This window comes from Macaca fascicularis, chromosome 3 (genome assembly GCF_037993035.2).
Source record: "Macaca fascicularis isolate 582-1 chromosome 3, T2T-MFA8v1.1".
NCBI classification, from domain to species: domain Eukaryota; kingdom Metazoa; phylum Chordata; class Mammalia; order Primates; family Cercopithecidae; genus Macaca; species Macaca fascicularis.
In genome coordinates this window covers 9,607,697-9,635,629 of record NC_088377.1, presented here as the reverse complement: position 1 = coordinate 9,635,629, position 27,933 = coordinate 9,607,697, and the positions used below count along the sequence as shown (strand labels likewise).

At 44.4% G+C, this 27,933-nt stretch overlaps 1 protein-coding gene across 11 annotated transcripts in view; it reads left to right on the top strand.

The window, feature by feature from the left end:
• Positions 1–391: 391 nt before the first annotated feature.
• Positions 392–27,933, top strand: part of DYRK1A (dual specificity tyrosine phosphorylation regulated kinase 1A) — a 150,773-nt gene continuing 123,231 nt past the window's right edge. For 5 of the 11 annotated variants that reach the window (XM_074034023.1, XM_065541379.2, XM_074034020.1 and 2 more), the window contains exon 1: positions 392–724. The gene's annotated coding sequence lies outside the window, so the exon portion shown is untranslated. Of the gene's footprint in view, positions 725–1,316; positions 1,346–1,571; positions 2,178–27,933 lie in introns of those variants that run through there. The other 6 variants (XM_074034021.1, XM_065541377.2, XM_074034022.1 and 3 more) reach the window with 3 other exon arrangements.

Here is a 27,933-nt window from a genome sequence, read left to right as displayed (position 1 = left end):
ACACACACACACTTTTTTAAGCTATACATTTATTAAATGCCATTAGAGCTGGTACAAAATACAATTTTTAGCTGGTGGCTCTATGCCGGTTACAACGCAGCCAGCATGGCATACTTGGGTTTTCAAGCCTCAGGAGCTCACCCAGCAATACATAGGCAGGCAGAAGGGGTAGACAGAATAAAAATCAGCGAAAGCCAGGATATTAATAAAGAGTTTTGATGGTTAAGGACAAGTAGGCAAATTAAGACGCTGGAAACCGAGGAGCTGCACAGAAAAGAAAACCAGGGAGCTGGACGACAAGGACACAGTAACAGCACAAGGGGATTTATCTAAGGGGCATTCCGATGGAGCAGGCAGGCTGCGCCCAGAAAGGTGGGGAGGGGTTGGAAGCAGATGGGCAGGGACGGGCGAGCGTGCACAGCCTGAAAAAGTTTTCATGATGGCTCCAGCCTAATTTCCCAACGCTGGTCTCGGGCGCCACAAAACCCGAGCGGCCCGACCGGAGCCGGGTGCCAGCCTCAGGGCCGCCGGGGCCCGGCGCAGCGTCCGGAATTCCTGCGATGTCTGGGGCCCGGCGGCGGCTCCTCCCCGCCCCCACCGCGGCCTCCGCCGGCATTTTCCGGCGAGGAGGCCCGCGAGCCCTTCGAAGAACCGGCTCCACGCGCGGCCGGCCGCGGCCGGCGCGCTTCCCGGGGAGAAAGGCGAGCGCGGCGTCCGGACCGCGGTGAGAGCCCTCCAGGCCCGGGCGTGCGGGGTGGGCTTCCCGGGTCCCTGCCCGAAGGCCGCGGCGCCCCGACCCTCCCCCTCCCCCGCCCCCGCCCGGGGCAGCCCTCCCCTCCCCCCGGCGCGGGCGGGGCTGCGGGCGCCAACGCGGAAGCGCGGGGCGCTAGGGCTGCGGGGGCGGCGGCGCGGGAGGCCGCGCGCGCTCCCCGGGCCGCAGTCGGCGCGGGCGCGGGGCGGGGCGAGGCGGCCGGGAGGCGGCGGGCGCTCGCGCACAGGCCTGGCCGCCGCCTCGCCCCCCCTTCCCCAGTCCCTACCCTCTCTCGGCCTAGCCGTCCCCCTCCTCTCCCCTCCCCCGGGCGAATCACGCGCCCTCCTCTGACACTCGTAGCGGGCCCGAGCTCCGAATTTATCCTTCACGTGACCTGAGGGGGTTGGGTGGTTGGCTGGGGACGGAGGGGGAGACGGAAAGGAGGGAACGGAATCTGCCGTTACCTGAGCAACAGGCCCCGCCCGCCGGATCGGGGCCGGGGGGCGGGAGGAGGACGTCAGCACGTCAGCCGGGGTTTTGCGTTTTGATTGACAGTTGCTATAGCGACCGGGTCGGTCCGTCGCCATTTTGTTGGTTGGTTTTTTTTTAAACCCTTTCGCTTCCCGCCCGAATAATAATAAAAAGCCCCATTGGAGTGAGGCGGGGGTGGCGGCGGCAACCGCGGCGGGGGTATCCGGGGAGACTGCTGCCGTCGCTGCTGCTGATCGCGGCCCAGGTCGGGCTCAGAGAGCGGACACCCCGAGCGGGGGGTGCGGGCGCCGCCGCCGCCGCTTCTGCTGCTGCTGTTCCTGCTGCTGCTGTTGGTGCCGCTGCCGCCGCCGGCGAGCGGGCGGGACCGGTGTGAGTGCGAGTGTGTGCGAGGGAGCGTGTGCGAGGGCGAGTGTGCGCGCGAGTGTGCGGGTGTGTGCGAGTGTCTGTCTGTCTGTGCGGGGACTCGGGGGCGGGCGGTTCGGGCTCTCCTGGCGGAGGAGCCGCCGCCGCCGCCCGGGCCCCGGCGCTTCTCGCTGCGCAGGTTCGGAGCGCGCGCCATTTTGTGAGATTTACAAAATCCTCCTCGGGAAGAAGCCGCCGGCAGCAGCCGCCGCTCGGCGCCCGGCCTCGCCGCCGCCGCCCTCTGTGCCGGGCCGGGCCGCGCGGCCCCGCCGCCGGGAATCGGGGCCCGGGGACTGCGGTATTTGCCGGGGAGGGGGCTGTCGCCTCCCCGGCCCCGGGCGCCGCTGGAACCGCGAGCCGAGGAGAGACTGAGCAGGCTGCGGCGCGGCCAGGAGCCGGAGCGCCGGGGGCGGAGAGAGGCGGCCGGGGCGGCGCTGGCTGCGGAGGCCGCGGCGGGAGCGGGAGCGCGGCGCGGGAGCCCGAGGCTGAGACTCACCGGAGGAAGCGGCGCGAGCGCCCCGCCATCGTCCCGGTGAGTGTCCGGCCCGGCCGCGGCCCCGCCCGGCTCGGCGCTCGGCTACCCCGGCGGCCCGCAGCCGGGCCCGAGCCGAGGCCGGCCGGGCGGAGGGAGGGACCTGCCATTTTAGGAGGAGGCGCCGCGGGCCCTGGGCCGGCCGCCGGGGGAGGGAGCCTCAGGCCCGGTCCCAAAGGAGCGGCGGGCGCGAGCGGAGGGAAAGTTGCGGAGGGTGGGAGCGGGGGCCGCGGCCTCCCGGGAGCCGGGGCCTGGGGGGCCGTAGACAGCGCCAGACCTTCACTGGCCGCCCGAGCGAAGGGGTGGAGGTTGTCTTCCTCCTCCTCTTCCTCCTCATCTTCTTCCCCCAGCTCCTCCCTCGTCCCTCCTCTCGGTCCCCACCAGTGTGGGAACCGCCGGGGTGCTTCGCAAGGACAATGCACGGGTTAAGAAAATGGGGCCGGCTGGGCGAGGACGGCGGGGCCGGGCCGGGCGCCGGGGAAGGTCGGGAGCCGCTGCCTCGGCGGCCCTGGGGGTCCGCGCCTGAGCGAGGGGCACTCACTGGTCTCCGATGTTGGGCGGGGAGCGCGAGTGTCCCCGGCGGCTCGGGGTGGAGGGATGACCTGCCCGGCAGCCGGGGGAGTTGGTGGCTGAGGAGAGGTGAATTAGAATGGATACCTGTGTATCGCCACAAAACTTCACGAGTCTATTTATAGGCACAAACCCACTCTCGCTTCGGAGCCACTGAAGCTGCTGAGCAGTTCAGCTCTTGGCCAAAGGCTCCTCCCTAATCTGAAATAGTTAAAAATGGTAAAATTAGTGAGTCAGTGACTTCGGTTCCTTGCCTGTGCCTTTAGCCCAACCCTAGGTGACACGAATCCCGTAATCTAGGCGCAGCGCAGGAATGCCAGCACCATTTGGTTCTTGAATTCCTCCCAAATTGTCAGAAAATACGCCTTAGAATATGGTTTTCACAAGTGCCAGGCGCTGTTCTCAGGGTTTTCCGTGGAGCGACCAGCTTGCCCAGCCGGTAGGAACTGTTCCCATTTTACAGATGAGGAGACTGAGCCTGGAGAAGGGGCACTGACTGGTCTGAGGTAATACAGCTGGGACTCCAGGAGCCGGGAAGCTGTAGCCAGTCTGGACTTGTGAATCACTAGGGTGTAACTTATTATTATAAATACTGGCAAATTTTGGAGTGATTCGTGTGTAATGACTCAGGGTTCTAACCTAGAGATTGTGTCCCCGTATGGTTTTTAGCATGGAATTAATAACCTTTGTGGCTTGCCGAGGCCGAAAGGTAAAGTAATGGTAATGAGCCCTCTTAATGAAACTTTTCCGTCCTTTTTTTCCCCCCAAGAAAACTATGTAGTTAATTTTTGAATGAAAGGAATTAAAAAATACTCCTTGGTGTGTTTTGTACTTCAAACTTAATTTTGATTAAAATCATCTTCTGAGTATTGATGAGTCATAAGAAAGTTTTGTGTGAAGTTATTTTTAGTTATTTTATTCTTTGCTTAAGAGCCTCTGTGACCCCTTTATATTTTGTGTCCAAAGTTAATATATTTAGCATTTTGATTTTGAGGTGTTTTAATAATTCAGTGGAATTACCTTTAGTTTTTGTTTTCTTAAATTTCTCGTATCTTGATCAGTTACTTTAGGAGAATATGGTTTTCAAGTAGACTTTTAAAAATGTGAGACTAGAACTAAAGTTTCATGTGCTAAGGTTTTAAACTGCAGAAGATCATTTCAAAGCAACTGGTTATGAAAAAAGCTTACTTGATTGTAGTTAAGATTTTTTACGTATACTTCAAGTATCCCAGTACTTTTGGAGGATTTTCCCTGGTATAGCAGTGGTGTTTATGGTAGCTGTCCAAATTTATTTAAGACTTCAAACCATGCTAGAAAGTTGACTCCTGTCAATGTCTACACCTAGTTCTCTTGTAAGACTAGTTGTAAACATTTCATTTTTACCTCAAGACCTCAGAGATCATTAAAGGAGGAAGGATCACCCCTTGTGTTTGCACCACGAAGGCACACTCCTTTTTACCTGGTGGGTGTTGAAGAAAGGTTTGAAGGAATAGACTTGAATGAATGGTGATTATTGGTAGGGATGAGAAATGGACCAGATGACCTAGTGAGATCTCTTGTTATTGTTAGGAATTTGAGATCTAAGTGTAGGATCATCTGTTAAACCTTTTAACGATATTTTGGTGGAACCTATTAGAAACTTAACGCATTATTGTGTACAAGAGATTTAAAAATAAGTCCAGTTTTTTAGAGGCACTAACATTTAAGATAATGTAAAACATTCCATATTAGTGCAATGTCTTGTTAGGGAATGTGGACAGTAAAAACGGCCATTTGTTAAAAGTTTTTTTCCCCTCTAAAATATTGTCTGATGTTTGCTCCTCGGTGTTATTTATGGAGAGTTACTATTATGGAGAGTTACTGTTTATGACTTAAAGATATGGAGGTGGAGAGGCCTAGGTAACTGCAACAATGTATCTTAAGTAATTTACTTTAGGTTTTTAGAGTGCTATGAATGTTTATCTGCAAAAGGAAAATTCAAGATACCTTGTTATAAACATGGTATACAGTGACCTTTGGCATGCATTTTGTTTTGTAACTACACAAAGTGTTAATTTGGATTGAATCTTGGTTTTCACTTGAAAACCATTTTTTTTTTTTAAAGAAATAGCTTAGAAATTTAGACTGCCTGGGGTGTTTTCGTGTGTCTGTTTATGGTTGACAGGTATCTAGTTACCAGAAGAAAATGTGGATGGAATTAACTGTACTATAGGCGAGAAGGGAATTGCCTTATATATGCCACTAAACACAAGATTAGAATAAGAGTGGACTTCACTTGTGACTTTCTTGGTATTTGTGATTAGGTGTGTGCCAGTTTGTCTTTGCTTTGGCGTTAACTTTCCTCGTATTTCAGAGGGCTTTCACATTTCCTATACACATACAGGAAACAGTTTCACCCCTCTCCAAGAAAAAACTTACCTAAACCCAGCAAAACCCAAAAACTTCCAGAAAGTCTTTATCAAGAACTTAGTTCCTCATCTGCAAAATTGTATTAATCTTATTTTGTAGTAATCATAAGCAGTTATTTAACTGAACTAAGAATCCTTACTTTCTGTTGAGTGTTTTGGTGATTTTACTTCCATATATGTTCGTCTATTTTCTATTTTAAGTAAAGATGTTACATGAAACTATTAGTTATGTTTCCTGAAACTTGATACTAACAGTTTGCCCTGTGAAAGTGAATTACGTGACAGTATAATAGCATCTTATGTATATATAGTGGTTTCGCCTTTTAAAATACTTTTTACCAGATGGTATCTTGACTGTTGGGCAATTTTCTGATGGCTAGAGAAGTGGTAATTTATAACCCAAAGCTTGTTCAACTTTGGATTAAAAAGTTTGGAGAGTTAAAATTTGTGTTTAATTACTTCGAAAAATCAGCAAATTATGCTCCCAAATGAAGATAGCTTTTTGAAATCTTGCTTTATGTCAGTGCTACAGTGTTAAGCTAGAGTTGTAAAGTTTACCATAGAGTGAAAGTGAAATGTAGACCTCATGTGACTAAAATAATAATTGAAGGTTCATACTGGGTAATTGAAGACAGATTTTATTTCTTAATGTTCTGGCTACAAGCAGCATTAGTTTGATTTTTTTTTTTTTTTGTATATGAAAACAAAATGATTTGGAAATATTGCATTGTATAAGCCAGCTAGGTGTTTAAAAAGTTAAGCTTTTGCTTTGGAATCCTACTACCAGAGTACTAAAACGAGTGAGAATTGTTTATTGGAGAAAATACCCTCTATTGAACACCTGAAGTGGTGTGGTTTCTCCTGCGCATATGTTTTGCTAATGCAGAACCATTTTGGTGTCTTGGCAATTGTTTTTTCTAACAGAGCTATGTATCTTTCCTTCTCTTCTAGAAAGAGATATTTAAAAGTTTGTATTACTGTTAAAACTTAAGTTTTGACAAGTTACATACTTTTTTTTTTGGTTTGGGGCAGATGCTCATATCTGATATACAGTGAGTAATAGCTTAAAATGTGTCTTTGTTCTTGTCAGTGAATATCCTTGTTTTATCTCCCCATGTTAGAAAAGTTTGTTTTAATTGATTTTTTGGGGGTGGGGGGAGCCCAGTGAACTGGCTTATCATGGAGTGAAACTGGCTTTCAGCATCAGCTCTATTTTTTTTTTTTTTTTTTTTTTTGAGACGGAGTCTCGCTCTGTCGCCCAGGCTGGAGTGCAGTGGCGCGATCTCGGCTCACTGCAAGCTCCGCCTCCCGGGTTCACGCCATTCTCCTGCCTCAGCCTCCCAAGTAGCTGGGACTACAGGCGCCCACAACTGCGCCCGGCTAATTTTTTGTATTTTTAGTAGAGACGGGGTTTCACCGTGGTCTCGATCTGCTGACCTTGTGATCCGCCCGCCTCGGCCTCCCAAAGTGCTGGGATTACAGGCGTGAGCCACCGCGCCCGGCCGCATCAGCTCTATTTTAAATAACATCCCTGTTCATTAAATAACTCCCTAATTTTTCTAAGTGTATAAAATTTCCAATGACAAGATTTGATTTTTTAATTTTTAAAAAAGCGTTCACAAAAAGCTTTTCTGTATTATCTATATTATTTGATACTATAGAGCCATTTTGGCATCTTGGCAGTTGGTTCTTCTACCAGAGCTATGCGTCTTCTGGGTTTTTCACAAAAGCTTTTGCATGTGCATAAAATGTTACGGACATGTATGGTTAAGGCTTGCATCTTGGCATCCATGTATTTGGGTAAAAAGATGCTGGAGGCCAGTCATGGTGGCTCACGCCTGTAATCTCAGCACTTTGGGAGGCCGGGGTGGGCGAATCACTTGAGGCCAGGAGTTCGAGACCAGCCTGGGCAACATGGTGAAACCCTGTCTCAAAAAAAAAAAAAAAAAAAAAAAAAAAAAGCCAGGCGTGTTATTGCGGCCTGTAGTCCAGGAGGCTGAGGTGGGAGGTCATCACTTGAGCCTGGGAGGTGGGGGTTGCCGTAAGCTGAGATTGTGCCACTGCACTCCAGCCTAGGTGACAGAGCGGGCACTGTCTCAAAAAACAAAAAAAAAAAAAACAAAAAAAAACTTGTGACATCTATCTGTCTGCTCGCTATCCAGTTATAGACAGCAGTTGAGGCAGCTTGATACTGTGGAAAGATCCCCTGCCCATGAAACCGTGAACAGAGGCTCCAGAGTCTGGCTGATCTGATTCTCAATAGGTTCTGTTGACTGTGTGACTTTAGGCACAGTGATTTCACCAAACATCAGTTTCCTCATCTGTAAAATGAGGTTGATAGTAATTAGCATAGGAATCTTGTGAAAATTGAGAATTGAGATAATTGAGATAATTCTTCATGGATTTCTCTCTCCTCCTTTTCGTCTCATCTTTTCATACTCATTCTGTGATTCTGGTATAAATATTTTCTTCTGAGAGGCCTTCCCTAAACCCCAGTCCAGGTAAGCTTCCTTAGCCATGCATTCTTTTTGTGGCCAAGCAGGACCATTTGTTTTTCTTTTGCAACCCTTACTGCAAGTATAATTATTTATATATGTTCTTATATATAATTGTTCATTTAATTTCAGCTTCTCCCTCTCCATTACATTTTAAAGTTCATTTGGACAGGAATAAGTCTTTCCTGATCATGGCTGTAACTCCAGTGCCTGGCACTTAGGGAGTTTAGATTCGTGGAGTGACAGAACGTGGAGCCTGTATGCTGAATACTTTCTGACGACCACTCCTTAGCCCTGTCATCTTGGGCAAAACAGCTTCTCCTCGCTTCAGTATCCTGTATGCCAGATATAGACAGCACTGGCTGCCCTGCCCAGGATTTTGAGAATGTGAAATGAGATACTGTAATGAAGTGCTAAAGTGTAAAATGCCATATAAATATAAAATGGCACAGTAGTAATAATCTCAGTAGTGGGGTTATTCAGTAGGAAGCTCTATTGTGACTTAAAGTATAGAATTTTAGCTTTGCTGAGTTGGTTGGTAGCTAATATTTAATAGTTAGGATAAATTTAAGCTTTCTTACATGTACTAGTTAGAATGTAGATGGGCCTGTTTCTGATTAAATACAGGGGCTTAAACGAGAAGTTTATTTTTCCTTCATAAAACAACAGTATAAATTATCTAAGGTTCATATGGTGACACCATGATATGAGGGAGCTTGGTTCCTTCTGTCTTGTTGCTTTCCTGTGCTTAAGGAGATACCATTTTCTTCATAGTACAAGGCAGCTTCCCACTACATCCAGAGTCCAGGAATAGGATTTTGGGAAGGCACATTCCATCCCTTTAAAGACAAACCTGGTAGTTGCATACATGACTTTTGTTCATACCCTGTTGGTCATAACTTAGTCATGTGGCCATGTTTAAACACAAAGGAGTGTGGGATATTGGTCTTTGATAGGTGGCTATTTGGCTGAAAATTTGTCTCCTGAAGAAGGGGAGAATGGGGGATGATTAAACATTGCCTGTCACACTTTCAGATGTTTTGTGAGAAACTTCCAGAAGCAGACTTTGAAAATACAATGGATTGCACTAGTTAATACGTTTCTGTATTAATTAATCATTAATCTTTTAAACTATGTTATGTGAATTCAAATAGACCATTACGCAAAATACACATAAGTGATCAGATTAGAAAAATGTAGCTATACTTTTAGTAGTGAAGGGATTTTGCGTCTAATAACAATTATTTTACCGATGCTTTATTTTCTGATGGAAACATGGTTCTTGATTGTTGTGCTTGTATCATGTAAACAATATTTGGAATCCGAGCTTTTGTATTTAGTGTTAATAGTCTACTGGACCAACTGTATGTCTTCCTGCTCATACCCTCAGCAAACAGTGCTACAGTAACACTTGCGTGTTGTCAGGATGTCATAAAGTTTTGAGTCACTGAACACTGCAAGAAGGATGACAGCAGAGATACTTAAACATACACTTACTGTCTATTATTTTCCTCTTTAATTCCTGTGGGTTTGAAAAAGAGAAATATCTAAGATTCCTTTAAACTATACAGTATTATTAGCTCTAGTACAGACTTGGGAAAACTAATAGTTCCCAAACAGTCTTCTGGAGAACTTGTCAAAGTTAAGAGATTTCCAAGCTCAGATGCCTCTCTTTCTGTAGGTTTGGAGTGATGCTCTGGAATCTGCTTTCTGTTTTCTTTTTTTATTTTTATTTTTATTTTTTTTTGAGACAGAGTGTTGCTCTGTCACCCAGGCTGGAGTGCAGTGGTGCAATCTCCGCTCACTGCTAGCTCCACCTCCTGGGTTCACGCCATTCTCCTGCCTCAGCCTCCAGAGGAGCTGGGACTACAGGTACCCGCCACCAGGCCCGGCTAATTTTTTTGTATTTTTAGTAGAGACGGGGTTTCACCATGTTAGCCAGGATGGTCTCAATTTCCTGACCTCGTGATCCGCCTGCCTTGGCCTCCCAAAGTGCTGGGATTACAGGCGCGAGCCTCTGGGCCCCGCCGAAATCTGCTTTCTTACGGACTCCAGGTGATCCTGATGCAGTAGGAACATTTTGAGAAACACCACTACAGTTCATCTCTCACATATTAGAGAAGGAGATGGGTGCAGAGCAGCTCAGTGCCTCAGAATAAGCAGGCCTGGGACTAGCGTTGTTTTTCCTGACTCTTGGTTCTTTGCTCTTTCTACAAAAGAGGGAATAAAGGACAAGGTGTACAGAGTGCAGTGGGATTTTATAGGGATAGTTATCATCTTAAGTATGTGGCTTTTAATGTGGGAGCTCATGTCTAGTGAATGGTTGGCCCAGTTGTCCTTTTTGCCCTATAGAAAAATAATGAATATTTTAAGGTGAAGTGAATATTTAAAGGTGAGAAGCTGAAGGTTTTAAATAAGGTTTTGTTAGTATCAGCACTATTGTGGGCAGTGCATATACAGCATTAGAATAGATGTATAGGAAGCTACTTACTTGACATGATTAGAAGGAACAAAGGTAGTTGTTGTCCTCAAATTACTACTTTCCTTTTAGGTTGCTTGTAATTTTCGCTGTTGGAATTCATTTCATTAGATTAAGGTAAAATCTGGATTCCCTAATTTAAAACTTTAAAATTAGAATATTCCTAGAGGAATTTTTTTTTTTTTTTTTTTTTGAGATGGAGTTTCACTCTTGTCACCCAGGCTGGAGTGCAATGGCGCGATTTTGGCTCACTGCAACCTCCGCCTTCCAGGTTCCAGCAATTCTCCTGCCTCAGCCTCCTGAGTAGCTGGAATTACAGGTGCCTGCCCATCATGCCCGACTAATTTTTTGTATTTTTAGTAGAGATGGGGTTTCACTATATTGGCCTGGCTGGTCTCCAACTCCTGATGTTGACCTCCTGAAGTGTTGAGATTGTAGGTGTGAGCCACCATGCCCACTCCCTGGAGGAATATTCTTTACCTCGTATGAGGTTAACACTTTATTTTTATCAGTTATTATTATTAGATCTAGCCTGAAAACCTATAGTCCTAATTTGGAACAGGCATGCCTGTTTTTGCACCCAAAAGTTGCCTTTTGGCCTGCCAAGCCTCCCTATTCCTGTATGCCTATAAACCTGAAACTACAGGCCCCACAAGCAGACGAGGAAATGAACTGAAGAACCACAGAACGGTGTGGCGGAGAGAAGGAGTCTGAATGCTGGGGGGAGTTCCACTGGGGGTGGTCAAAGAGGAGATAAGCCGCTTAGTGCAGGTGTCAGTCCAGAAATCAGAATGATGCCTGCCTGCACTAAGAATGTTTTGGAAAGGAGGCAAGAACACGGTACGTGTGCCTTTTACTCAGAAAAATGAAGGGGATGTTTAGGCCAGGTGCAGTGGCTCATGCCTGTAATCCCACCACTTTGGGAATCCGAGGCGGGTGAATCACGAGGTCAGGAGTTCGAGACCAACCTGGCTAATATGGTGAAATCCTATCTCTACTACAGATACAAAAATTAGCCAGGCGCAGTGGTGGGCGCCTGTAGTCCCAGCTACTCGGGAGGCGGAGGCAGGATAATTGTTTGAACCCTGGAGGTGGAGCTTGCAGTGAGCTGAGATTGTGCCATTGCACTCCAGTCTGGGCGACATAGCGAGACTCCGTCTCAAAAAAAAAAAAAAAAAAAAGTATGTTTAAGAAATGTCTCCTTGTGGTATGGTCATGGGAAGGTTCATGTGAGGATTCTCTGGTGGCCAGAGGTTGGTAGTGTTAGCTGACTTCGATGGCTTCCTATCACTGAGAGTGTTGGTAATGGCACCGTGGGTAAATCTGCCTAGGACCCACTGCGCTTGATTAACTGTTGGACTAGAGGAAGTGTCCCTGTTTTCTTACTGTCTTATTTGTTAGGGCCCCTATTTTAGCAATCTTATCAAACATATAAGGTACAGTTCTGATCATCTGAGATATTCTAGTTTTTAAAGAGATCTACAAGTAGTATATAGTTTAAAAAAACAAGCTCTGTGGAATGATAGCAGATCATTTCCCCCTTCTCATGTTCTGTAATAATAACTGTTCAGTTTTTCCTACCAGAAATGTATGCATGTGTATACACACAATTATATATGTTATACTTGTAATACGTATTGTGTTAGAAAACTATGATCCCATTATTTTTAAGTGTGTAGACATTAGGTGTGTGTGTATGTGTATGTGTATGTGTGTAGGTACACAGTGTCTGTGTACTTAAAACCCAAACCAAATGGGATCATACATACTAAACACACAGTTTTGCATCTTAAGCTTGCTATTTATTTATTTATTTAGTTTTTGAGATAGAGTCTCGCTCTGTCGCTCAGGCCGGAATGCAGTGGCATGATCTTGGCTCATTGCAGGCTCCGCCTCCTGGGTTCACGCCATTCTCCTGCCTCAGCCTCCCAAGTAGCTGGGACTACAGGCGCCTGCCACCACGCCTGGCTAATTTTTCATATTTTTAGTAGAGATGGGGTTTCACCATGTTAGGATGGTCTCGATCTCCTGACCTCGTGATCCACCCACCTCAGCCTCCCAAATTGCTGGGATTACAGGTGTGAGCCTCCGCGCCCAGCCAGCAATTTTTTTTTTTTTACTAGACCTGTCTTAGAAATCTTTCCTTGTTAGCTCACAGAGCTCCCATTTTTTAAATTTGGGACGGGGTCTCACTGTTGCTGAGGCTGAAGTGCAGTGGCATGATCATAGTTCACTGCAGCCTTGACCTCCTGGGTTCAAGCAATCCTCTCACCTTAGCCTCCTGAGTAGCTGAGATTATAGGTATGCACCACCACGCCTAGCTAATTTTTAAATTTTTTGTGGAGACATAGTCTTGCTATGTTGCCTGGGCCGGTCTTGAACTCCTGGCCTCAGTGATCCTCCCATCTTGTCCTCTCACAGTGCAGGTGTGAGCCACTGTGCCCAACCCCTTTTGTTTTTAATGGTCGGAAAGTATTCTGTTTTATGGATGTCCCTCTGTTTAGTCAGACTGCATTAAAGGACATTTTAGTTCATATTTTTGCTCTTTTAAACAATGCTAGTATGTACTTTCTTGCATATATAGTTGTGTTCTGTGAGTATTGGCCATAGGATGTCTATTTATAAGGAAAGTGGCTGGTTCACCAGGTATATGCATATTTGAATATGTATTGTCATATTATCTTCCAGAAAGTAACAGTAGTTTATGCTTTCACCAGCAGTGTCTGAGACTGTATAGTTTCTAAAATCTCACCAACACTGTTGTTATCTTAGATTTTTGTGAATGTAATAGGTGAATAATGATGTCTAGTTGTTTGGATTTGCATTTCTTTAATTATGACTGAGTTTGAACACCTTAAGTTGTACTATAAGATTTTTATTTTAAATAACAAAATAATTCACTTTTCATCAGATATATGCTATAGTTAAAATATTTTCTGGGGCCAGGCGCGGTGGCTCACGCCTGTAATCCCAGCACTTTGGGAGGCCGGGGGGACGGATCACCTGAGGTCGGGAGTTCGAGACCACTGTGACCGACATGGAGAAACCCCGTCTCTACTAAAAATACACAATCAGCTGGGTGTGGTGGCATATGCCTGTAATCCCAGCTACTCGGGAGGCTGAGGCAGGAGAATCACTTGAACCCGGGCGGTGGAAGTGGCGTTAAGCCAGAGATCACGCCATTACACTCCAGCCTGGGCAGCAAGAGCGAAACTCCATCTAAAAAAAAAAAAAAAAGTATTTTCTGGGTTCCCTTTATTTCTTTACTCTGTTGATTGAATAACCGATGTTTTGATAAATTGTAAATGCCTATAGAAAAGGGGGCTTTTGTTCTTCAATTGAGTAAATATTTGCACGTCCTCTCTATGAGATATGAGTCGTGGTAGAAACTTTTGATTACAAAAGTGAATAAGATTTGGTTACATCTGCTTTTAATGTTGAGATAGGTGTGTGAATACAGGAAAACTTGAACACAGATAAGACCATGGCTGTTAACAGTTAGAGGGGTTGACATGTGGAGAACTAGAAGAGTACAGGAAGTAAGACAATTATGGGGATTCGAGTGTGCATTGTAGAGGAGATGGGACTGAGTCTTCATCTTGAAGAGTGGATAGGCTTTCTATGGTGGAACCTGGGGACTTGACAGTCTACTGGAGGAAGTCATGTGGGCAACCAGTGGTGGTGGAAAATGATGGTGACTTTGAAGAATGACAGAGTCATATGCCTCGGACATCAGATGAGGGAGAGAGGGAGGGAGAGTGAGTTTGGTATGCTCAGGAAGTGAAGGGGACACTTGTGGACATGAGAGTGGTGTTGAGTCTTAAATATTATGAAGAATTTGAATTTGGGGCGATTGAAGGTTTTTCAGCAGGGATTAGGACAGATCTGTGGGTTAGGGGGAGGTGACACTGTAAGAAGGAGGGTTTGAAAGTCACGACCATTCTAGATTTAAAGGCATGAGGGAATACGAAGAGGTGAAAAGTAGAAGACAGATGGGAAAACCTTAAAAATATTCTTAATTATACTTTAATTTCCAACAGACCAAAGTGAGTAATTCTGGATTCAAACAGCAGTATGGCCAAGTTTTTGGAGATAGGAAAAAGAGTGTTAAGCTTTGTTGGCAGTATAGTAAAAGGTTTTAGGAATGCAGTGATTGGTTTAGGGGGACATGGAGAATATGGCCTACTGAGGACTTGAAGGAGCTGTTGAGGAACTGAAGATAGAATTATTACTGTAGTTCAGACCTTACATTAGGAACAGGTGGAAATAATTTGCAGCACCATTAAATATGATCTAAAAATTGGGGCAGTGGGAGAAGGCAATGTTTGAAGCCTTGAATCTGTAAGGAAAAGGTTGTATCATAATTCATGGTTTGGAAAAGTAGAAGTACTGAGCATGTGAGCAATTTCATTTTTTCTGAGCGACTTAGTATTTGCCTGAAAAAAATCTCATTATTCTGTTTATTTTTACATGTGTCCTAATTGGAAGATGGTTATTTAAAAAGCATTTATCTTGTAGAGTGATTTAACTATTTCTTGAGCACCTGCTGGTGCCAAATATAGAACCTGGGACCTGGGAATCAGTGCTGAAACAAAGGCCACTCCTGTCCTCGCTGTCATTGATATTATATTCTGGCTGGGAGAATCTTTAAGAGTTCTTGAGTAGGCCTAAGGACTTAGTCTAGAATAGACATCAGTTAAATTTTCCTTAAAGCGAACATAGAGTCTATGAAATGGAATAATTTTTGGTGTTGCTTTTTGAAGGTCAAAAAACTTTTGTTTCATTTTAGAGTCCTTTGGACAGTTAATTTTGACTTAAAAGTTTGGATAGAAATAGGACTCTAGTCTTTAAGACAAATACTGTCTGTTGAAAAATTTATTCTGATTTGGTTATTTTCCCTTGAAAAGAGCAACTGTTATCACAGTGGCGTTTTTTAGTTTATCTTTATTACATCAGATGTTCGTTGTTAAGAGACATTGCTTCTGTGGTATAAAAGATTGTTTTGTAAAAGTTTGTCGAAACAACAATGGTAAGAGAACTAATAGGATCTCATTGAGTATTTTACAGTTTAATTTTTTTTTTTTTTGTATTTCCTTATTGTTCTGTAGTACAATTTAAAACATCGGTAAAGGTAGGTAAATTTTCCTAGGAATTGGCCTGAAGGCCCACAGTTACTCAGCAATATTAGAGACAGCTACGCAAAGGGAGAAGCCAGGCGTTTTAAGATTCATGGGAGACAGTTTATAGGAAGGCTGTTTGCTGAATAAGACAAAGATACAGACATGCAAAGTAAAGGATGTGGGCCTATAGGGAAGGTCAAAGAATAAGGAAAGTTCACTTGAGTGAGCAGAAATGGAAGAGGGATTTAAGCAAATAGATGAACAAGAATTCTCTCTAAAAAAAAAAAAAAAAAAACCTACAAAATTCTTTAATGGTTTATTATGACTTTTGGGGTAAAGACCACACTAGTCGTAGAACCTGTAAGCCCTGCCACCTGAACAATCTGGCTCCGGCTTACTTACTGCCTCTTCTCACCAGTCTCTGGATCATGTGACTGTACTGGCTCCTGGGTTTTGCATATGCTGCTTCCTTGGCTTGGGATCATCACTTCTATCAGCTCTTCTATCCCTTCTGTCAGCTCTTCGTTTTTAAAATCTCATGTCTCCTTGTAGTCTTCCTTCATAACGCTTATTACAGCTGATAATTTTTTAGTGCTTGTTTGATTAATGCCCTCCAGAGATCAGGGCCAGTAGTGTTTTGCTCTCTCTTGCAATCTCAGGGGTTGGCAGGGTGCTTGGCACATAGTAAACACTATATAAACATTTGTTGAATGAATCAGTGAACTACATGTTTTGGTCTTTACTAGTTGGTCTCAAGGACCAAAAACCTACAGTAGGAAGATGTTTGTGCACTTGGAGTAAGAGATGAGCAGGAAAGATGGGAGCTTTGAGGACAAAGGAAAAGGTGAAGTTTTTTAAAGATAGGATTAGAAAGCTCTGTGTAGTCAGGAGAAAGAGAATTATTCATGGAATAACTCAACAAATGTGTATGAAATGCCTACTGTGTATTGAGAACTAGATACTGGAAATGTGGAGTGGAAACATTCTGCCTTCTATATTAAAGGAATGTACAATTGTAGTAGTTTACTGAAATGGGGACAGTCCTTAGTGGTCGTTTGGAGCAGGTGTAAGTTGTGGAGAGGAATCAGCCTGGATCAGGATATTCTTCACTGTTCTAGCCGACACAGTGAAGTTCATTCAGCAGTTATATCTGGAATTGGAATGTAGCTGTGGCATTTGTAGTAGCTTTCAGGTGCATGTTGAATATAAGTGCTATAGCCAGGTGTGGTGGTGCACAGTCCAGCTACTGAGGAGCCTGAGGCAGGAGGATCGCTTGATTCTGGGAGGTTGAGGCTGCAGTGAGCTGAGTTTGTGCCACTGTACTCCAGCCTGAGTGAGTACACCCAGAGTGAGACCCTGACTCAAAAACAAAAACAACAACAAAAATCACTGTAGCCTTGATTTTTTTGTTTAAAGACAGAATAGTTAAGAAAGTTCATTTGGATTCTTTTTGGCTTTAACTTCTACTTCAAGTTTGGACAACAGAACAAGAATGAGGAAAAGTTTGTAGTATGTACAGATTTTCAAAAGAATGAGTTGTTTAGTTAGAAAATTGAAGCTGTTGATCTTGTCAGGTGAATGAGCTTTCTTAAAGCTTATAAGGCATATGTTTGAATATAGTTTTGTAAACTGTATTCAAGTTTTGTAGTCACTTTTTCAGTGACTAGTTTCTGTAGTAAATATTCGGAAAATCTAATCACATAATTCTTGCAGGTTTGTGCCTGGCTCCATGCTAGGCTCTTGGGACGTAATAGTGAATCAGATGGATATTCGGGGTTTCTGCCCTCATGAAGCTTTCTTTTTCTTTTTTTTCTTTTAATAATTACTTTTTTTTTTTTTTTTAAAGTAGTGATGGGGATCTCACTTTGTTGCCCAGGCTGGTCCAAATTCCTGGGCCCAAGTGTTCCTCCTGCCTCAGCCTCATGAAGTGTAAGCTACTGTGCCTAGCAGTTGAAGCTTTCAGTTAGTCAGAACTCCCTGGAGTTGAGTGTAAAGGAAATCCTGGCTTGTGGATTTGGTGAGCAGTTTTATTGATTTACCTATTTATTTATAACTTTTTGAACTTAGTTTTGGGGGCACCATTTTAGACTACTTTAAACTGCTTGTTGCTTTATTTCTGGTAACATAGGGAGTGTGGGATCACACTTATTTTACCAGGGTAAAATAAAAACTTGGATTCAACCTTTTGGCAGATTATTTTTTAAAAAAGGTATTCTTGTAAATCTGAGTTTCTTCTCTTAAAAAGTAAGCTACTATTTAGTGATGGTAACAATAGCTACTATTAATCAGTTACCTGCCGCAGACCAGCCACTGGCCTACTGAATGAATAACTATTTATTATTAGTTATTTTAATATATGTAGAAAGTGATTGGTATTATCCCTGTTATATAAGTTGCAAGGAAGTAAACCATAGTAGATATTATATGCCACCTCCAGATAATAAAAAGCCTGAACAGTTAAGTGCCCAATAGTTGAACATTTAGAGAAAAAGAAGAGTTTCTGTAACCCATTAACTGAAGAAATCGATAAAAGTTCTGGCATGCTGGGATTGATACCTTGTGCTATTGGTTCATTAGTTTTTTTTGGATTATAAACAAAATAATCTAACACCTTTCTGTGTTTGGGAAATTCTTTATCTTAGGAGTCTTTGTGGGAGGGAGAGGGATCTCCACCATTAAGAAAGCTAATTGTTCACTTTCCCTACCACTTTTGCAGTTAGGATACAATCCTGTGGCCTCCATGACTGGCTGTGCTTGACTACCTCAGAGGCCAGTGATTTGCAGAAGCGGGCAGTATGTAGACTCTGTATTCTCTATTCAAGGACGGATGAGGATGGGATAGCAGCTTTATCTTTTCCATAGGCAGCAGTGACTGAGATTGCTGTTGCAACACTTAATGCCTGGTGTTGGTGTTAGTATAAGTTGCAGTGCCTGAGTCTCGTTTGGTCTTCACTGGACCATATCTGTGGGTTTGAATTTTGGATGTTCTTGACTATGTAGCTTTCCAGCCTGGTCCCCATGGGGTTTTCTGTGAGTTGCCTAATACGCTTTAATAACGTCCTTTCAGCTTAAACAAAGCCAGAGCCAGTTTCTTTGTTTGCAACTAAGAATCTTTACTTGGAAGATGCTAATTAAGACAATAGACAATTCCAGGGAACTCTCCTGGGTCAGGTTTACCTGCATGTAGATTAGAATTTACTAATGAGAAGAGTTCACAGCATATATTAAGTGAAATACTTAGAAACCTGTTTATTGATTTAATTAGTTGGTTGAATTTGAGTGCCTCTTCTTGGCCGGGATATGTTTTAGGTGTTAAGGATACAAGAGTAACAAGATTGAAAAGGTCCCTGCACTCACAGAGCTTATGTTCCATTTTAAGATGTAGAATAAACAAGCAAATAACATAATTACAAAAAGTGATAAATGCCATGAAAAAAATAAAGATGGGGAGATGTGATAGGTATGGGGGGTGTGTGTGTGTGTAGGAGTTGTATCTTAGTGTAAAACATTTAGTTTAAACTTCAGTGTCAGGAATCATGGCCTCTGCTTTTGACTCTTCTGAATTTGCCTTCCTACTGTAAGTATCTAGAAAACTGGACAAAACACAGGGAACAACTGTTTTCAGATGGCAGATAATAGGCAGCACAGAACTGTGATCCCTGACAGATGGGAACCAAGTGAGATGGGCCCTGTGATGGCCGGTTTTCTGCTTGAAGGCACTTTTCACACCTCAGTGCAGGAAGGGGATCCCAGATAAAGCCATGTGGCCCCACTGAGTTGAGAAAACAAGGATTGGAGTTAGGGGTAACCAAGGGTGGTTGTCATTTGAGGAGCAGAGTTCCAGAGAGGAGGGAGCTACGCTGAGAGAGTGAGTTCCAGAGAGGAGGGGGCTACGCTGAGAGAGTGAGTTCCAGAGAGGAGGGGGCTACGCTGAGAGAGTGAGTTCCAGAGAGGAGGGGGGCTACGCTGAGAGAGTGAGTTCCAGAGAGGAGGGGGGCTACGCTGAGAGAGTGAGTTCCAGAGAGGAGGGGGCTACGCTGAGAGAGTGAGTTCCAGAGAGGAGGGGGCTACGCTGAGAGAGTGAGTTCCAGAGAGGAGGGGGCTACGCTGAGAGAGTGAGTTCCAGAGAGGAGGGGGCTACGCTGAGAGAGTGAGTTCCAGAGAGGAGGGGGCTACGCTGAGAGAGAGAGTTCCAGAGAGGAGGGGGCTACGCTGAGAGAGAGAGTTCCAGAGAGGAGGGGGCTACGCTGAGAGAGAGAGTTCCAGAGAGGAGGGGGCTACGCTGAGAGAGTGAGTTCCAGAGAGGAGGGGGCTACGCTGAGAGAGTGAGTTCCAGAGAGGAGGGGGCTACGCTGAGAGAGTGAGTTCCAGAGAGGAGGGGGCTACGCTGAGAGAGTGAGTTCCAGAGAGGAGGGGGCTACGCTGAGAGAGTGAGTTCCAGAGAGGAGGGGCTACGCTGAGAGAGTGAGTTCCAGAGAGGAGGGGGGCTACGCTGAGAGAGTGAGTTCCAGAGAGGAGGGGGGCTACGCTGAGAGAGTGAGTTCCAGAGAGGAGGGGGCTACGCTGAGAGAGTGAGTTCCAGAGAGGAGGGGGCTACGCTGAGAGAGTGAGTTCCAGAGAGGAGGGGGCTACGCTGAGAGAGAGAGTTCCAGAGAGGAGGGGGCTACGCTGAGAGAGTGAGTTCCAGAGAGGAGGGGCTACGCTGAGAGTTCTTACACATCTACTTAGTGGTCCCCTGAAGTGTCTGATTGTACATGTATAAGGTGAAATTTCACAAAAGAACAATTTCTGGGGGAGCTGTAAGCAGAAGAAATCTCAGAATTTACAGAGGGCTGAGAATTATTTGAGTACCTTATAACCAGAGTGGAAATGCAGGATTCATTGAGACCCCGGAAGAGTTATGTCTTAATAGTGGGGCTAACCTAGTCCTGAAGTAGAGACTCCTAACTTTGCCTGAAAAAAGCTTAAAAGCAAGCCTCGAAAGAAGCAAACTAATCTGAAACTAATGTAATTGCCTGTTACGCTCTGTCTCCCAGGCTGGAGTGCAGTGGCGCGGTCTTGGGTCTCTGCAAGCTCCGCCTCCTGAGTTCACGCCATTCTCCTGCCTCAGCTTCCCGAGTAGTTGGGACTACAAGCGCCTGCCACCACGCCCGGCTAATTTTTTGTATTTTTAGTAAAGACGGGGTTTCACCATGTTAGCCAGGATGGTCTCGATCTCCTGATCTTGTGATCCACCCGCCTTGGCCTCCCAAAGTGCTGGGATTACAGGCGTTAGCCACCGTGCCTGGCCTACGTTGCCCAACATTCTTTAAAGGAATATAACAGATCCCAATATTAACCATGTAAAATGTCCAGCATGCAATCAGAGATTACTAAATGTGTAAAGAAGCAGGTTAACGTGACTTATAGGAGATCAAGCAGTTGAAACCTAGAGCTCACATAGATGTTAGGGTTGACAGACAAGGATATTAAAACAGTTATTGTAACTGTATTTCATATGTTCTGAAAGTTTGGCAGAAACGTGGAAGGTATGCAAAAGATGCAGATCAAACTTTTAGCAGCAAAAATTATGTGATATGAAAAATATACTGGAGTGCACTAATGGTATTTTAGACATTTAGAAGAAAAGATTAGTGAACTTGAAGACATAGAAGAGAAAATTTAGTCAATAGAAATATTAATGACAGGTAATGGAATTAGCAGACAAGGTTGTTAAAATGGCTGTCATAAAATGCAGGATCAGATTGTGGTTAATGTTGACATCTTGGATGTGAGGTTTGCTTAAGAATAATTGTGACAAGCAGAAGTTGGCTTCATGCATACATCTACATGAAGTTAGAGTAGTTGAAAATCAGCATTTGAGCAGAGCAGGGTAGAAGAACTTTATTATGCAGCAGTATATCTCTTGCTAAATGACAATATCACCACAGAGTTAGTAGCTTAAAACATATACTTCCATTTATTATCTCAGTTTCTGTGGGTCAGATGTCTGAGCACAGTTCAGCTGAGTCCACTGCTTTAGGGTCTTAGAAGGCTGTAAAGATGTTGGCTGAGCCTGTGGTCTCATTTGAGACTTAACCGCAAAAAGATCTCGTCTAAGCTCATATGGTTGTTGGCAGGATTCTGTTCTTTGTACACTGTCAGACTGAGGGCCTCAGTTTCTTGCTGTCAGTCAGCAAACATCTGCCATCAGTTTATTGCCATGTGGTCCTTTCTGACACGCCCACTTAATTTGCAAAGCCAGTGAAGGAGAGTCACCTTGCAAGAGGTGTACATCTTATGTGTCATAACCGTGGATGTGACATCCCATTACCTTTGTTGTATTCTCTTGCTTAAAAACAAGTCACAGGTACTGCCCACACTCAGAGGGAATGGTCTGCACAGGATGTGAACGCTAGGAGGTGGGATCATGGGAGCCACCTTAGAGTCTGTCCATCAAAGTTCTCTGAACTTTGCTTTCTCATCACTTCATGACTTGTTTCACTGGAATTTTAGAGCTATTAGGCTTTATTGCTTTAAGAAAGCACTTTTAGTGTTACCATACCATGTTCTTCTAGTTAATGGAGAAATTAGTCTGAAAGATTTTCCCTCTGTTTCTGCTCTTCTTCTCTAATATTTGCTCTGCAGACCACTCCTCCTTGAGATGGTATGAAGGAAATAAGCCTGGGGAAAATTACCTTCTTGGAGATTGACAGCTCACATTAGCATATTGTAGGAAACCTTTGTACCTGTTAACATAGTTAGGGCAATCTTTATTAAGCTTTCCCTGAGCACTTTATAAAAATACGCATACCACTAGCCAGTAAGGTATTGTTTTCATTTAACCTATGATGAAACAGGCTTAGAGGTGAACTAATTTTCCCATTTTAAATGGGAAGTGGTTGATAGGGTAGGATTCAAATCAGGCCTTAGTTTCCACTCTTAGTTTTTATTCTGTATTGCTCTGTGTTATTATGGTGAGTTGTATAGTTATTTCACTATATATTAATGTTGCAATGTTATACTAATAGAAATAAAGTGCACAATAAATGTAGTGCGCTTGAATCATCCCATAACCATCTCTCCACTCCCAACCCCCACCCTGGCCTTTGAAAAATTGTCTTCCACGAAACTGGTCCCTGGTGCCAAAAAGGTCAGAGATCTCTGCTGTAGAGCAATACTTGTCAAACTTTCTCATGTTGGGGCCTTCATGGATGAAATTGAAGACATGGTTTTGGGTATCCTGAGGGTTTTAGGGGATCTTGGCACATCTGAAACATCTGTGGTGCTGTGTACCACACAAACCAGTTGGCAAGCTCTGCCCTATAGGTAATCATTTTTTCCTCAATTCTTTTTAGCTGCTTCTTCAATTTACCTTTCTGTTCTGAACAGTGTGCTTATTGTATCAGGATGCTTTTGGATGCAGCTATTGAACCTGACCCATACTGGCTTAAAATAAGAGGACTTGGGCCGGGCGCGGTGGCTCACGCCTGTAATCCCAGCACTTTGGGAGGCCGAGACGGGCGGATCACGAGGTCAGGAGATCGAGACCATCCTGGCTAACACGGTGAAACCCCGTCTCTACTAAAAAATACAAAAAACTAGCCGGGCGAGGTGGCTGGCGCCTATAGTCCCAGCTACTCGGGAGGCTGAGGCAGGAGAATGGCGTGAACCCGGGAGGCGGAGCTTGCAGTGAGCTGAGATCCGGCCACCGCACTCCAGCCTGGGCAACAGAGCGAGACTCCGTCTCAAAAAAAAAAAAAAAAAAAAAAAAAAAAAATAAGAGGACTTAACTCACAATTAGAAGTCCAGGAGATAGGCTCAGGGACTAATTGATTTGGTAGCACAGTGATGTCTTCAGGGCCCCAGGTTTTCTCATTTCCCCCTTTAGTCACTGGCAGGCGCTATCCTCAGATTATCAGATGGCAGTGTCAGGAGTTGGATTCAGATGCAACAATGTCCATGGGAAGAAGGGAAAATTATTTTTCTTGTAGCTGGATAAGAATGTAGAACCTTGGCCTAGGAACACGCCCTGGATTCAGGAAACACTAGAAAGGGAAATGGGATTACACTTAAACCAGTTAGGCTCACTCCTGGCACTGGGCACGCTCTCCTTGAGCTCATGCCTAAATGGAGGTGGATGTGCAAGTGAATTCTGAGCAAAATTAGCTTCTGTTACAAAGAAGGGGAATTTGGAGGCTGGGTAGGCAACCCTGGCCCTGTTTTTGTATTTAACTTAAGATTTAAGACATTATTTGTTGATTTTATTTAAGGTCGATGACTATTTAACTTTAAGCCACCTATCACACTTTTTTCTTCCAGCTACTGATTATAGTTATATAATCTTTTTTGGTAAAATCAATATTCCATGCTTAATTATAACTAGGTTTTGTTCACCATAAACCAGATTCTGTGCTGTGACTACATTTTCCACCTTGTATAATCTTGTTTTTCTAAGAGTTAACAATTGTATTTTCATTCACTTTGTTTTCTAGTACTTGTAAGTTTTCTTTTTAGTAGACACTCAATGTAGTTTTTGGTACAATCAAAAATATCCTACAGTTGTTTTTTGTTCCCTCTTAAGAACCATCTCATAGAGCCTCAGTCACATTGCTTCTCTATGAAATTCTTGCTCTCTGGACCTAATAGGATCCATTTTGCATATTTTCCAGCATAGTTGGATCTCCTGTTTCCTGACTCTCTGGCCATTATCGTTTTTGTTTTTATCCTTCATTTTGCTGGAGAACATCTTTCAGTAGTTCCTGAGAAAAGGGTACATGGGAGGCTAATTTTTTGAGATATTGTCAGAAAATATCTTTAATCTGCTTTCATTTTTAAAAGTTTTGACTGGGTATAGAATTGCAGTTTGAAAGCAATTTTTACTGAGAATTCTGTGTGTGTGGCTTCTTACTCTTCATGTATAGGATTGCAGTTTGAATGTAATTTTTACTGAGAATTCTGTGCGTGTGGCTTCATGGTATTCTAGCTTCATATAGCAGGTATAGTTTGTAGTTTGGATTTCATTAAAATGAAAACACAACACTATGGAAAAGGCAGAAAATATAATGAGCTCCTTGTACCCATCATTCAAATTCATCATGTATTAACTCATGACCTCCTTATCAATGTCTGTGTTTTTATCTCTCCCTCTTCCCTCTGTGACCGCCTCATAAATATCTATGTTTTTATCTGTCCGTCTTCCCTTTGATTTTTTTTTTTTTTTTTTGAGACGGAGTCTCGCTCTGTCACCCGGGCTGGAGTGCAGTGGCCGGATCTCAGCTCACTGCAAGCTCCGCCTCCCGGGTTCACGCCATTCTCCTGCCTCAGCCTCCCGAGTAGCTGGGACTACAGGCGCCCGCCACCTCGCCCGGCTAGCTTTTTTTTTGTATTTTTTAGTAGAGACGGGGTTTCACCGTGTTAGCCAGGATGGTCTCGATCTCCTGACCTTGTGATCCGCCCATCTCAGCCTCCCAAAGTGCTGGGATTACAGGCTTGAGCCACCGCGCCCGGCTTCCCTTTGATTTTTTAAAATTTTTTTTTAAATTTTTGGACTCTTGCCCAGGAGTGCAGTGGTCATGGCATACAGCAGTTTCGACCTCCCTGGGCTCAGGTGATCCTGCCACCTCAGCCTCGCAAATAGCCTCCCTATAGGCATACACCACCTTGCCTGACTAATTTTTCTGTATTTTGTAGACGCGGGAGTTTTGCCATGTTGCCCAGGCTGGTCTCAAAACTCAATCAGTCCACCCACCTTGGCTTCTCCGAGTGTTGAGATTACAGGCATGAGCCACCAGCCTGACCCTGCCTCTTTTGCTTTTTTTTTTTTTTTTTTTGAGGCGGAGTCTGGCTCTGTTCCCCAGGCTGGAGTGCAGTGGCCGGATCTCAGCTCACTGCAAGCTCCGCCTCCCGGGTTTACACCGTTCTCCTGCCTCAGCCTCCGGAGTAGCTGGGACTACAGGCACCCGCCACCTCACCCGGCTAGTTTTTTTGTATTTCTTAGTAGAGACGGGGTTTCACAGTGTTAGCCAGGATGGTCTCGATCTCCTGACCTCGTGATCCGCCTGTCTCAGCCTCCCAAAGTGCTGGGATTACAGGCTTGAGCCACCGCGCCCGGCCATCTCTTTTGCATTTTTAAAAGCAAGCCTAGACGTATAATTTCACTTTTGAGAATTTTAGTGTGTAATCTGTAAAGGATAAGGATGCTGTAGCTAACCAATACCTTTGTCATATCTTTAAAAGGTTAACAGTGCTTCTTCCAATATCCAGTAAGAATTCAGATTGCCTTATTTGCCTCATCAGTATATTTTTTTTAACAGTTTATTTAAATCGGGATCTAAGCAAGGACCAGAAATTGCCTTGTTTGACAAATCTTTTGAGTTTTTTTTTCTCCTTTTTTTTTTTTTTTGAGACGGAGTCTTGCTCTGTCGCCCAGGCTGGAGTGCAGTGGCGCGGTCTTGGCTCACTGCAAGCTCCGCCTCCCGAGTTCACGCCATTCTCCTGCCTCAGCCTCCCAAGTAGCTGGGACTATAGGCGCCCGCCACCACGCCTGGCTAATTTTTTTGTATTTTTAGTAGAGACAAGGTTTCACCGTGTTAGCCAGGATGGTCTCGATCTCCTGACCTTGTGATCCACCTGCCTTGGCCTCCCAAAGTGCAGGGATTACAGGCGTGAGTCACCGCGCCTGGCAAAAAAAGTTTGTATTTTATTATTTTTTTGAGACGGAATCTCATTCACTGTGTTGCCCAGGCTGGAGTACAGTGGCCAAAAAAGAACTTTTAAATTAAAAACAACATTTTTTAAAAAAGAGATTGAGTCTTACTGTGTTGTCCAGTCTGGTCTTGAACTCTTGGGCTCAAGTGGTCCTTCTCCCTCAGCCTCCCAAAGCGTTGAGATTACAGGCATGAGCCACCACTACCTGACCTTACTTTTCTTTCTCTCTCTCTTTTTTTTTTTTAAGTATATACGTATATATATTCTTTAAACAAATATATACTGCATTCTTGACCTCCTGGGGCTTAGGTGATTTTCTCACCTTGGCCTCCTGAGTAGCCGAGACTACAGGCGTACACCACCATGCCTGACTAATTGTTTAGTATTTTTGGTAGAGGCAGGGTCTCACTGTGTTGCCCAGGCTGGTCTTGAACTTCTGGGCTCAAGCAGTCTGCCCACCTCGGCCTCTCAGAGTGCTTGGAATACAGGTGTGAGCTACCGTGCTGGCTTAAAAGAATATTTTTGATTCGAGGTTGGTTGAACTTAAACGGATATATGGAGGACTGTTTTTTGTTTTTCATCATAGAGTTGTCTCAGTTTCCTCTGGATTCCTGTTTTTCTGCTTGTTTTGATTTCTTTCCTTGATGTCGGCAGCTTTCCTCAAATATTTGGCCATCCTCGGGCACGTGGCTTGTATTTAGGAGTAAGGCATGAAGCTGATGGGAGCTCTTTGCGAGGGTGAGGCCTGTTCACTGGAGGCTTAGGCGGAGTGGTAGACCCATGAATATGAGTATTCCTAGGGTTTTACGGCAGTGCTCTTGGCTTTCAGGTTGGGGTTGTGAATCCCATGCTGGTGTTCTGCAGACAGAACTGTGGACGAAGGAGGGCTGGCACGCACGGTTCTGTCTAAACACTCTTGCTCACTTCTGTGGTATTTACTTATTTATTTTTACTTTTTATTTTATTTTTTATTTTTTTTTAGAGACAGGATTTTGCTCACTTGCCCAGGACGGAATGCAATGGCACAATCACAGCTCACTGCAGCCTTGAACTCCTGGGGGCTCAAGTGATCCTCCTGCCTCAGCCTCTTTAAGTGCTGGTCTTGCAGGTGTCAGCCACTGTGCTCAGCCTTCACTTTTGTTTTCAGTCCTGTGCCTTGAACCTATTTTCTGTTGTGCTTGATACCTGTCAGTACCAAGTCTTCATATTCATTGGTCCCCAGAGAATATGCCTGTGATGTCTTTGGAGCTAGCATAGTTGCCATCCTGGATGGGGTTTGGGCCGCAGGTTTGGGGTCTTACTACCCTATTTTTATATATTTTTATTGAAAATAACTGAGAAAACTTGCAGATATAGTACAAATAACTTGTTTTCTACACCATTTAAATGTTGTTGGCATGAAGTCCATTATTTGAATACTGTAGTGCATTTTTCCTACAAACAAGGGCATTCTCTTACATAACAGCAATACAGCCATCAAAGTAGCAGTTTAACATGGAGACATTACTGCTGTCTCATCCATATGACTCCTTTCTGTTTTTGGCAGTTGCCGCCATAGTGTAGTGTTCTTTATGGGGAAAGAACGCTGCCTAGGATCACTTACACATTTTGTTGTTACTGTTTTTCTTTTTTTTGAGACAGTCTCACTCTGTCATTCAGGCTGGAGTACAGTGGCATGATCTTGGCTCACTGCAGCTTCCACTTCCCATGTTCAAGTGATTCTCCTGCCTCAGCCTCCCAAGGAGCTGGGATTAAAGGTACCTGCCATCACACCCGGCTAATTTTTTGTATTTTTAGTAGAGACGGGGTTTCACTGTGTTGCCCAGGCTGGTTTCGAACTCCTGAGCTCAGGCAGTCCACCTGCCTCAGCCTCCCAAAGTGCTGGGATTACAGGCGTGAGCCACCACGGCTGGCCTGTTGTTACTGTTTTTCAACTGTCCTGATTCAGAACAGTTTCTTACCTGTTCTTTCTTTTGTGATGTTGACATTTTTGAG